General features: G+C 45.6%; 1 pseudogene across 1 annotated transcript; it reads left to right on the top strand.

Moving 5' to 3' along the window:
• The first annotated feature begins 5,686 nt into the window (after positions 1 to 5,686).
• On the top strand, positions 5,687 to 9,331 carry LOC147457605 (copper-transporting ATPase PAA2, chloroplastic-like; annotated as a pseudogene). The gene is made up of 5 exons (XR_015188254.1): positions 5,687 to 5,929; positions 6,145 to 6,311; positions 6,406 to 6,574; positions 7,096 to 7,226; positions 7,753 to 9,331. The product of XR_015188254.1 is annotated as a copper-transporting ATPase PAA2, chloroplastic-like (transcript).
• Positions 9,332 to 12,159: the final 2,828 nt, after the last annotated feature.

The raw sequence follows: 12,159 nt of genomic DNA, 5'->3' as shown, positions 1-12,159 counted from the left end.
CTCCCACTCAATTCAAGGAATCCTTTCCTTGAGATAATTTAGCTACGAGCAAACCTTGCTCTGATACCAGTTGTTAGGAAATAAGACGTAGCTAAATAGATAATTGAGTAGATTACTTAATGGAGAGAGACAGATTTATATACACGAGATTATAGAGTAGAGAGAGAGAGAGAGAGAGAGAGAGAGAGAGAGAGAGAGTACACACGATATACGTGGTTCACCCAATGTGGGCTACGTCCACGGGAAAGCAGCCACTCAATGGCTTTAGTACTTCAAAACAAGAAGTAGTTTACAAAGGGATTATACCCTTAATGGAGCTCCCGCCTTGCTTCACTCTCACCACCTCACACTCACCTTGTTGCATCAACTTCACACTATGAAATGTGTGTAGAAATGGCCTCCTTTTATAGGCCAAAAGGGTTGCCCTCTCTTAAAAAGCCATGTGTAGCCGCCCTTGTGCGAATAAGTCCAAATCGGACCCTCCAATCCGCCCATGTGTGGCCGCCCTTGAGAAGACAAGTCCGCTTTTGAATTCGGCCACCGGCCACCGGCCATTGACTTTCGACCACCGGCCACCAGCCATTGACTACCGGCCACCGGCCAACCGACCGGTTGTTTTCCGACCACTTTCCGGCCGCCGTCCGGCCATAATATTCCGACGAAAAAAAAGTCTCGGGGGCCTCCGCCCCCAAGGCCTTTAAAGTTGCCCCTGATTCTTGTCCGTGAAAATTTTGGTTTCCGGTGAGTGATTTTCCTTCATGCACGATGGCTTCTCCTCATAATGGGGGCCTTACAAATGTGCGCTTTTACCACAGAAAATTACAAGGGTAAATCAGGCTCCATACTTAACATTTCTCTCGCTTTGTGAATAATGATGGACATGGCCCTACCCTTATACCATGTGCTTCAATGCAAAAACCTCGCATGTGGGATATCCATATGCCACGCAGAAGCTCGCAAGAAACCCTCCTCCATGCAAAAAAAAAAACCTTCATTTCATGGGAAAAACCCCCCATTTGGGGTACCAAATTGGCCTAGCTCCCATCCCTTCTTCACAGATCCATTGTCCGAGTTGCAAAGCCCAATTGTAAGTCTATATCCCAAGCTTCGCTGCATGCAATCTCCACCACCTTTTTAGCTTTTCAAACCAGCCAACCAAGGCGCCCAAAATAACCAAAAATGTCAGATTGCACTTAGTCGATCACCACCTTTAACTGCCAACTGCTATAACTTGCCCGTCCAGACTCCGTTTGAGACGCTGTCACTTTGTACTAGCTCCGTACACTACATAGCACCTTTTCGGACTGTGTCGAGGCCCAAAAAATGGCAGATGGCATGACTCCCTATGCGGTCAAGTGGGCACCAACCCGGCCCAAGGCAAAACTTCAAATGGCCATAACCTCCAGTCCATAGCTCTGATCTGCAATCTGAAAAGACGGACATGCTCCGTAACTCAAGCACTACGCACCTATACATTGACATCCACTTGGTCCGCCTATCCCTAGCTGCCCTGCCCGACGAGGATCTGCAACACACTACAACTTCAACCTCCAATATCTTGGGCTCCGTAGCTCTGTTTGACGAGTCGTCTAGACCTGCTCCTTCAGCACTTCAAGCTCTACATTTCTAGGTCCAAAGGTTGCCCCTTGAACCTCGTTCATCTGCTACCCAGATTAGCCCCTTTTGGAACCCTTCTTGGCCTTTAAACTGCATCAGCCATACATATTCGATGCTATCTGTCTGCCCAGGATCTTTGTAGCTGCTCTAGCCCTTTGCCCTGCTTCTGCTACCCTACACATACCTATCCATGCCATCTTCTATGGTCGACCAACTTTGGCTGCACCAGCGTATAATGTCTCACAACATAAAGATGCATCCAAAAAGAAATTATGACCATATGCATTGTACCCTTAGGCCCTAATTAGCATGTGTTTCAATTTGAAGTCACTTGGATAGCTAGAAACTGAGAAAATGCAAGATTAACTAACTTCTGCACTCGAAGTGCCCGCATGATCAATGGAGGCCAGTAAATCACCAACAAAGAAGAAAAGAATGTCCATGAAGGACATTATTGCAGCCAGTGGGCCCTACACACTGCCAGAAAGCGACACTCAAGCCAGCTAAGGCTTGGGTAGATGAGGCCACACTAGAAAAGGAAGGATTGGCAGTATACCAAGGCACCTTCAGAGACTCGCAAGGAAACACAGTGGATATCCCAATGAATCCATGGGAGATATTAGAATTTGCAATCCACGAAGAAACCCTCAACCAGCTAGAAAGAGCAGACCTATACAACTTCTTCACATCACCACCAGCGGGTGTGGATATTCAGTAGGTTATATGATTCCTATATAAGTTTGTTTCTATCTAACATGCATATATAAGTGGAGAAGGCAGAAAAATCCATGAGTGTTGCCTCTGTACCCCAAGGATGTGAGCAAGAAGACTAGATCTATAGGCGGGGGGGCGGGAGAGAGAGAGAGAGAGAGAGAGAGAGAGAGAGAGAGAGAGAGAGAGAGAGAGAGAGAGAGAGAGAGAGAGAGAGAGTATACATAAGAGAAGAGTAGGGAGAGATAGATAGAGGGTATAGCATTGGCCATTGCAAAGTGTGCATTGCAACCCATTGGCAAGAGCGAGTGAGACCCGCTGTAGACGGGTCATGCGAGCTCGTATTATCAAAAGCCAAACGATTGATACAAAGTATTACATCAAATGACTATATAGCAAGCTAAAACCCCTCAAGATACAACATGAGGAACAGGAGGAGGGGAGATCTTGTCCCCTCAAAGGAACCAAAAAAGTGTTGCAGTGAGAGAACCGAAGCCCCTAGAAGGACCTTTTTGTGTGAAGCCTACTGCAAACGGCACAAGTAGGCTACTAAACACCATTCCCGTAGGGGCACCTAGCGGTGCCCCTACGTCCAATGCTTTTCCACGACCAAAACAATGGGATCTTCTTCAAGCGATCACACCACACATGAAGAAGCCAATGATAAGCATAGCTGAGAAAAGATGGAGCATGAAACTAGACCGCCAAAGAAGGAAGGAGTGGGGAGGGAGGAACATATTGCAGAAGACGCACCGCCACCAACCAAAGAGGGCATAACTATTTCAGTCTACCCCAGGGACAAACATCCGGGCTGTAGAGGAAATAGCCACCAAATAGGACAAGAAAATTCAAAAAGAGCACCCAAGCTGCCCAAAAACCCCATATCTCACAAGGAAAAAGGGGAGGAAAACCCCCCCCCCCCCCCCCCCCCCCCCCCAAAACAACACACCACCAAACAAATCAAACACACACAAACCCTAGCCCAAAGCCCCAAAACAGTCCACCAAATTCTCATACGGAGGCAAACAAACACATGCAACCAAAAAACCAAACACACACACACACACACACACACACACACACACACACAACAACAACAACAACAACAACAAATAGACGCACGCACACATAAACACACACACATACACAGGCACATGCAAGCGCTCGTGCGCGGCCAAGATGTGGGCAAGAAGAGGGGGCCGTGCAGAGGGGGAGCGACGGCAGAATGCAACAAAGGGAGGAGGGCCCCAACATCTCCCTCTCTCTCTCTCTCTCTCTCTCTCTCTCTCGATTGTGTGAATAAGAAGAGGAAAATGGGCTAACCTTTCTATCACCCAAGTGTGGTAGATTGGATGGCTCATTTCCGTCTTGAATCAAAGCTCTTGAGTTCAAATCTTGTAAAATACGTCAATTTGGTCTCTTGGGATAGTTTCCCCTACGACATTAAAAATTTATCTTCTCAATGTGTGTGTGGGTGTGTGTGTGTGTGAATAAGAAGAGGAAAATGGGTTAACCTTTTTATCACCCAAGTGTGGTAGATTGGTTAGCTCATTTCCCTCTTGAATAAAAGGTCTTGAGTTCAAATCTTGTTGGATAGATCAATTTGGTCTCTTGGGATAGTTTCCTACGACTTTGAAAAGTCTCTCTCTCTCTCTTAAAAAAACATTGGATTTGTTCCCTTTCATATTACATAAAAAGCTTGAAGGCATTACATAACATCACATTGAGACTACATACCAGGGGAAAACCCCTTAAGATATAATAATAGGCTCATAAGGAAAAGCTCCAGAGAACCCAGATGTTAGAAGCAGCCACAGGTGGTATGGATTTGCCAAACACCATTCCCACGGGGATACCCAACAATGCAGCAATAGAGGAAAGGAAACATGAGTAAAACAAAACACGGGACAAGGAACAAAATGAAAGAAAGGGAGAAAAAGAACAAAGAAGGGCGGTGGAGAGGGGGAATGGGGAACACACCCGACACACACGCAATGGTCCCTATATAGCTCAAGGTATTCACAGCACCCCTGTCCTCTCAAAAACACCTTCAAAAAAGACGATTCACACTAGCAGGGCCTTGCCTGCACTTCGCCCAACGCACACACAACCTACACAATCCTCAGAGCGACCACACCGATATTAGCCTCTTCCAACTCTTCCACAACTCGACACCTCTCTCTCTTTCTCTCTCACACACACAGGGGGCCCGAGGGACGCACACGCTCACACACACCAGCACCACACACCCTGGAGACAAGCAAAGAAGAAAGGGGGGAAGGGGGGAGAGATAACAACAAAAATCGGCAATGACAGCTTCTCCTTGAAAGAAAAAAAACGCCATGTACAACAACCATATGGCCTGCTCTAGGTCGCACCATGGCCATCACACATCCTTGCAGAGGGGCACACACATCCCTCAAGACCGAACCCGTCGACACAAACCTCGACGACAAAATTCACCTCTCGCTTCACTTTCGCAGCAGTGTTTCCTCTTGGCAGCTCTCGTTGGCTCCCTCTTCAACAGGGCACTCGCCCTCTCGAGCTGCTTCGCGAACAACGCATCTCGGCTTCGACCTCCAAGCGCGAGCGTATGAGGATCTCCTTCCTCCTTTCTTAATTCCCTCTTGCTTAGCAAAAAGAAAACCCTCTTCCTCTTTTTCGAAGCCCGCTGCCCCTTCTCTTGGCCTCTTAGCTTTTTTTAGGAGGAAAAAAAAACTTCTTTTTTGAGCCCCAGCGCTCGGCGCTACTGGTGCCTTGGGCTTTCTTCTCTTCTTACTCAGGATTCCCTTTTTGGCCTGCTCAAGAAAGGCCTTAGTATTGGGCTGCATTGGGCGTTCTTTCGCGGATGACGTCCACATAGACGGCTAAAATTTAGGGCACGTTTTTATAGCCTTTGAAAGAGAGGACGAAAGGTGCAGAGTTGGTGGAAAAGACCTGTACTGTGGACAAGATGTGTGGAGTATGAAGATACCGACACTTTTCCACACCCTGCTTCATCTTCTTACGCTCGCAATTTGAAGTATCATCGCAGGCTCAGCTCCACCCATTTCTCTGTCGAGATGAGTCGTTGAGCTAGCCCTCTTCTCCTGGCAAGCTACCTTTACAGAACCTTTCATCTTCCTCTGATTACCCTGAATTTATTGAGGTCGGATGCTTAGTGAGTAAGGGGGCACAGTGCTTGGTGGCATGCTTCCTTCAAACAACAGGATGTTGTGGCAAAGGCGATCGTCATCATCACCTTGCGTTTACTGCAAGATGATGCTCTCCATCTCACTCCTCTACACCGCCCTTTCTCACAGACTAGACTGGAAGTAAAGCAAACTTTTTGACATTCGATAAAGTAGGCCAACAGAGCATGGGCACCCCATGCAAGATGGCTTCCATGGTCACTTTGGGTGAGGAGGCATGCCACAGACGACAATTAATAGCCGTATCTGATAGCTTGCCCTTAGATTTCGATCGCTTTCCTAAATTTTCTCTGCTAAAAAAATGGGGCCAACTATTCGACAATGTCTGCTTCCTGCAAGTTTATTGCCCTACCTCCTACCTCGTTGCCAACCTCTTATCTTCCTCCCTCTCCATCGACTCTGCGCCAATGGTCTTTGTCAATCTGCCAACACGAAGGCTACTCAACAATGGTGTCGATTTCCTTCGTATGCATTAATACCTTCAATATGTTGATTATCATCGCAGAAAAAGATACTAATTTGAAACCCAGGCTCTGCCTGTCAGATCGTTTCTCTTCCTCCCCCCTTAGCATGAGTTCTTCAACCTGGTTTGCTTGTCAGATGTTTTCTATTTCCCTAGCCTTAGCATGACTTGGAGGCCCGGTTAAATGAAGTTTTGGCTGCAAAACTTCGCCCTGAGTCTATTAGGCAGTCTAAGAGCATAGTTTTTCTGGGCATGGAGGGTGTTGGTGTCATAGGAGCAATTGCTGTGACAGACACTCTTCGAGAGGATGCGAAGCAAACTGTCTCGAGGTCTGTCCTGAATAAGCTTGAAAGGAAATATGATCTGTGCTCTCTCAAACTTTCACAAATGGTGATCTTTATCAGTATGTGTTTTCTTTTTCAGATTACAGGAAATGAATATAGAGGCTATAGTGCTTTCTGGTGACAGGGAAGAGGCAGTTGCAAGTATCGCTGGGAGTGTTGGAATACGAAGTTCACATGCAGGTTTAAAGCCCAAGGATAAGGCCGATTTCATAAAGTCTTCACAAAAGCAAGGATTTTCAGTTGCAATGGTATGCATGGCAGTTTCTGCTAGGAGTATGTGTGTGTATGGCTCAGAGGCTTATATGTTGCTATCGTTAGTTGTTTATTACTTCTAGCAAATGTTCAGAAGTTGAGTCAAGTTAGATTGTGAGCTGCACAAGTGAAGTTACTAATTGAATGCTGTGAGACATGGTACTCTATATGGGTTCTTTTGTTTCAAGTTGCTGATTATGTGGCATAGAAGGAATCGATTGGCTTGAAAGAGAAAGTAAGCCTTACCATGCCACTAAACTTGTATGGTTGATAATTGACATTCCCACAATGAGAGGATTTAGTTAATTTGACTTTTTATTATAATCTCCTTCAGTGCCATAAAGGCATATGAAGTACCAATCTTTTTGCATGCTGAGTGAGCTAAGCAGCCCCAGAGTTCTCCACTCGTGTGCTTCCATTTCTATTGCAATAGTATTCATTTACTTTTTTCTTAACTCAAAGCACAAAGCATGCTTCTGTAAAAGGTGTCAAAGAGGACCTGTGTTCTTGTGTGAAGGTGGGAGATGGCGTGAATGATGCCCCTACTCTTGCTGCTGCTGATGTTGTATGGCTCTGAAAATGCAAAAGAGTGAGAATGCTGCATCGGATGCTGCATCTGCAATCCTTCTTGGAAACTCTTCGTCACAGGTTGGTCTAATGTAGGCAACATGAAAAGATGATTGCTTTGAGGTTGGAACATTGTTTTTGGGTGTGACATTTTATGATACTGTCTAATTATAAATGATATTTATTTTTCACTCAGATGTGTGCATTACATACTTGTATACATACTTATCTGCATGTCGTATCTTGGTTATCAATGTGTGATTGTTTGCATAGGCTCACATGCATAAAAATTACTTCTGAACAAAAGGACATGTCTATGTTGTTATAAGTTGCTCCATGGAGTTGTCTCTTGAAAAATCCTTCTTTCATCAAGGCATCTCTAGTTTCTTGCCTCTTTATTTCCTTTTGTGTCTCTGACACGTATTATAGATAAAGTGCACAGTAAGTCAAATTTAGCAGCGGCTGTGTTAGATGGAAGCTCTTTTAATGGATTGACCTCATCAAAAATTTTTTTTCTTTTGCTTGGACTACATATTTTGTGCAAACACTGCCTTTATTGACCTTCTTCAAAGCTAATCAAAATGAAATTGATCATATGCCGTTGTAGGTTGTAGAAGCCGTTGACTTGTCACGAGCGAGAATTCAAAAGGTAAAACAGAACCTTGGATGGGCTTTAGCATATAATGCAGTTGCTATACCTCTTGCTGCTGGTGTGCTTCTTCCAAGCTTTGGCTTTAGTTCTTCTTCAACTTGCGAGTAGGGTTGGTGAATATGCTGGAAAGTTTGGTAGGACCGATCCTTAACACATTATGCGAGTTGGAATAAGAGTCTGCCTAAGTCGGTGCTAGCAATCGGCTCCTACTTGCACGAGTTCATGGTGAGTGGAATGAAGTAGAAGAGGCAGCAAAAACACGGGCAGAGAAGCTGATGTAGTGTTTCAAGGCACATGAGCCAAGCACAGTCTTCAAGCAAGGAGCAGACTAAGTAGATTGATTAGATCAAGGTCTTCATGAAGCTGGTTTTTTGGGGTCTTCCTAGGGTCTAAACAAAACATAGCTTGAAGAGTGTCTGCAACACTTTGTGGCTCATCTTCAATGCTCTGAGGAAGATGCACGTTCCAAGCTGTAGGAAGCTTGACCAAACCAATTGGTAATGTTTGTAGTAGGTAGCAGATGCAATCTTGTGGGGGCATCAATTATGCACTAGGGAACAATACCACAAGGAACCATGACCATGAAGGAAAGAATTAAAGCTTCTGGGGCTGAGCACGAATCTTTTTAAAGTGTTGCGAAAAAGGAAAAAAGTATGCTGATATGTGCCTTCTTCTTCGTGTCAAGGGTTGCCCCCTCTCCCTCGTTGGCATCTGCTCTGAGCCCTTCCTCGATTCAAAGCTATGGATTGTGCATGGGAAAGGCCTCTCTACATGAGAGAGAGAGAGAGAGAGAGAGAGAGAGAGAGAGGCATTATGCATGTGTCTATGCTTGTAATTGAGTTTAATGAAAAGCAAGTAGGTGGTAGTGCATATGGATCATAAGAGGCTAATTTGGCCACTCGATTACCCTGAGCAACTATAATCCAGCTGACACCAAGTCATGCTCCGCTATCTCAGCCATCAAGGATGTGGATGCGCTACTCGACACAGCAAGGTCTTCTGGTAAGACTCTGAATCACCATACTGACCCCGGAGATGCAACATTCAATGACTTGAAAACTCATCTGCATGTCAAGACACACATTCTAGATGTGGGCACACGCGTTGCTAAGCCCACCTTGAAGGATCTTGCCATTGCTGAGCCACAAGTTGTGGTTCAACCTAGACACCTACCTATGTCATACCCAAAAAGGTGGAAGAGTATGTGCAAAATTGCTTGGGTATGCCACCCAAAGTTGCACCATCACTTTGCATCTACTCCAAAAGTTTCCAACAGGTTGCATGAGTTCTTTGGAGATTGTGGGTGTCTTCCTAGACCTGTTGAGAGCTCACCAAGGAGACGACGGGTTGTTTCTAAGTCCCCCATATACAGGAAAGAAGTACAAAGTTGGAACTGGCAGCCCTCCCTTGAAGTATTTTGCAAGTGCCTCAGAGCTGACAAGGACAAGCCTCCTATCTGTAAAGAGGGATATGTAAGACAATGCAAGATGCTTGCCAAGTTTTTGACTTTAACGAATTGTCTATATTCTCTGCAGTCATCTCCAAGACACAGGTCACCATTGGAACAAGCACTTGATGCAACATCTGCCACTCCTAGGTCACTGAGGCAAAGAGAATGTGAAGCATCAATTGACACTCTTAGTCAAACCCACACTCTTAGATCATTATTCTGAGAAGGGGTTGGATCAAAGGTGCATGATGCATTAGGTGAGAACTCAAATTCTCCCTTGAAGTGCCAGTCTTTTGGTTCATCGTTGATCAATAACTATGCGAGGCCCAATGCCCGACGATAGGAAGTGGGAGGGTATGCCATGAGCTGCTGAGCATGACTGCATAGTGGTACCAACATAGGATCACTGCCTTTGTCAAATGGGTTTCACACATGCATCAAATGGTCGCAAGCTCAACCCGTTGAGAGGAGGTCAACGAAAAATGTCAAACATTTTTCAGGGGCTACAAAGTGTGTCTGCTAGTGAGGTCTCTTTCCGCCAACTATATAGAATGCAGCTAAATGTTATTGAAGAGCCCACTAACGTTTTGATTCATTCTGTGGGGGAAGTTGTGACTGGGTACAACAGCATGGAGGGCTTTGACGAGTGGGGGGATCTTTGGGGAATCTATAGGATTAATGAATAAAATGTATGATGAGCCAAATATAATATAGTATAAGTAGGGGTGTACGATGTTGGTTTATTCCGAAAATAAGGGAAATAACTCCTTAGCGTGGAAGGCTTGCACATGGAGACCGGTAGGTCGATGATTATTGAGGCGATCGTAACATGTTTCTTTTGCATATGTTGAACTTGAAAGACAAGTGGAAATGTATGCGGTTTCTTTGGAAGGCACTTGCAACACCTCTTGATAACCACATGGTCCACCAATAACCCTGATAACATTATATCGCAGACCCTCAAGTCCACTTCCCTCGCTCTTGTAAACATTGACCACACTACTCACACCTCGCCTCCAACACACCCCTACCATTTTACTCGGGGACTTCAACATCAATGCTAAATACCAAACACTTGAATTCCTTGCTATTTCTAACCTTCTCTCCACACACAACATGACAACATATAACCCACAACACAACAATCTACAATTCAACTTTGGACCACATTTGGACTACAAACTCCTTCACTGACATAACAACAGGCACTAACTTCTCATTTTGGTCAGATCACTCCATTATTTATTTACTACTTCCACTAAACTCCAAAAACACATTCCAATACACCCTCTTGCTACTTCTTGACAACACCTGCACAAATCCTTCCATTGGCAGGCCCTCGTGATTCCTCACCTTGTTTAAATTAGCCTTGAAGTTCATCACCATATTCTTTTTTGTTAAACCTTGGAGTCAAGCCACCACTTACCTTTTAACTTTACAAAACAAAGAAAGTTTAAGCATTTGATTCACATGCCGTCGGTGCTCCATGTGTTCGGGCTCGCCCATCAGCTCTTCGACCATGTCACATGGGAGATCCACCTGTCAGCTCCGCACCATGATGCCTCAACAGCCTCAAACAGCGTGTCCCAAACATCGGGAAAAGCATTCGATCATCCACGTTCCCTACGAACTGCTGACCTCGGCCAAGCATATCTCCATGCTCCGGACTCCGATTCAGGTGCCGTCGACTTCGACTAGCGTCACATGCTGCATGCTACCCACTAGACACCTGGCAAGCTCGAGAAAACACCAAATGGCGCGTTTCCCAATGTGGCTCGGTGAGCACGTATCTGACCTCGGGCAAATATTCCTCAGGCCATAACTTGCCCGTCTGAGCTCCGAATGGCAAACCGAAAAGATCGGCATGCCCCACAACTTGAGCTTTACGTGTGTATCCACTTATCCCAGTTTTGGCCACTTGTCTGTACCTGCTCTGCCCATCGGGACCTGCGAAGACTTCCATCTTCAGACTGGTATATCTTTCACACCGAAGCCCCGTTTGACGAGCCGTCTGGCCGAGCTTCTAGAGCATCTTGAACACCACATTTCGGGGCACATTCCACGTATCTCGAACACTTTGACTTGCAGTCCTAATCAGCCCACTTCGAAGGCCCCATGGCCTAAAAAAACACTTTAAGCATGCATTTTCGTTGCCACTATCCTGCTGAGGTCTCCCACATTGGCTTTAGCCCTCTACCATGCACTTGTTAGCACCCTTTTCACTGCACAACACACTTTATAGCGCGGACCAACTTTGGCTGCACCATCAATACCCACCCCCTTGTTGAACATTTATGTTCAACCACAAACAGGCTTATTGCACTACTAAAAAACTGCCACACCAAAACAACCTCTCAACACACCACAAAACCACCTAACATATGTACAAAACCTGGCATCTGCTACCTGCTGCCTTTGTTCATGCGGGTTGCCCAACCCTTTGCTTTATGTGTCATCAACCGCCTGGGTCAAACACCTTACATTGGTCTCTTCCACCCACTTGTAACACCCTTGTATAATGCGATACCAGGGTACATAGCCAATTGCATACCCAAACCGCCAGTAGCATACTTCTATTACTCCAAGCACTCCTTGACAAACTACCCACTCGCAACCAAGCATCTCCAAGAACACCAAATAGAGCACCCTAGTGCTCATCATCCTGTTCAATCAACACTTGCGATGTACCTGATCCACCCTCCCATCCATGTAAAGCTAGATCCTCGTCTAGCAGATCCTGTACCTGCTCAACAGCATACTGCACAGCCGCTTTTATCAACATACCCATCAACCACCATTCACAAATCCCTTTAGAAAGCTCGGACACAATCTGGGAATTTGTATTCTCTACCACCATAGAGTGCACTTGCTGCATAGGAAGCACATCTATCTTTGACTCCACACTCGCCTTC

The sequence above is a fragment of the Adiantum capillus-veneris genome, chromosome 5 (assembly GCF_014529385.1).
Source record: "Adiantum capillus-veneris isolate H3 chromosome 5, ASM1452938v2, whole genome shotgun sequence".
Classification (NCBI taxonomy): domain Eukaryota; kingdom Viridiplantae; phylum Streptophyta; class Polypodiopsida; order Polypodiales; family Pteridaceae; genus Adiantum; species Adiantum capillus-veneris.
The sequence above is the reverse complement of the archived record's forward strand: the minus strand, read 5'-3'. Positions and strand labels throughout refer to the sequence as shown.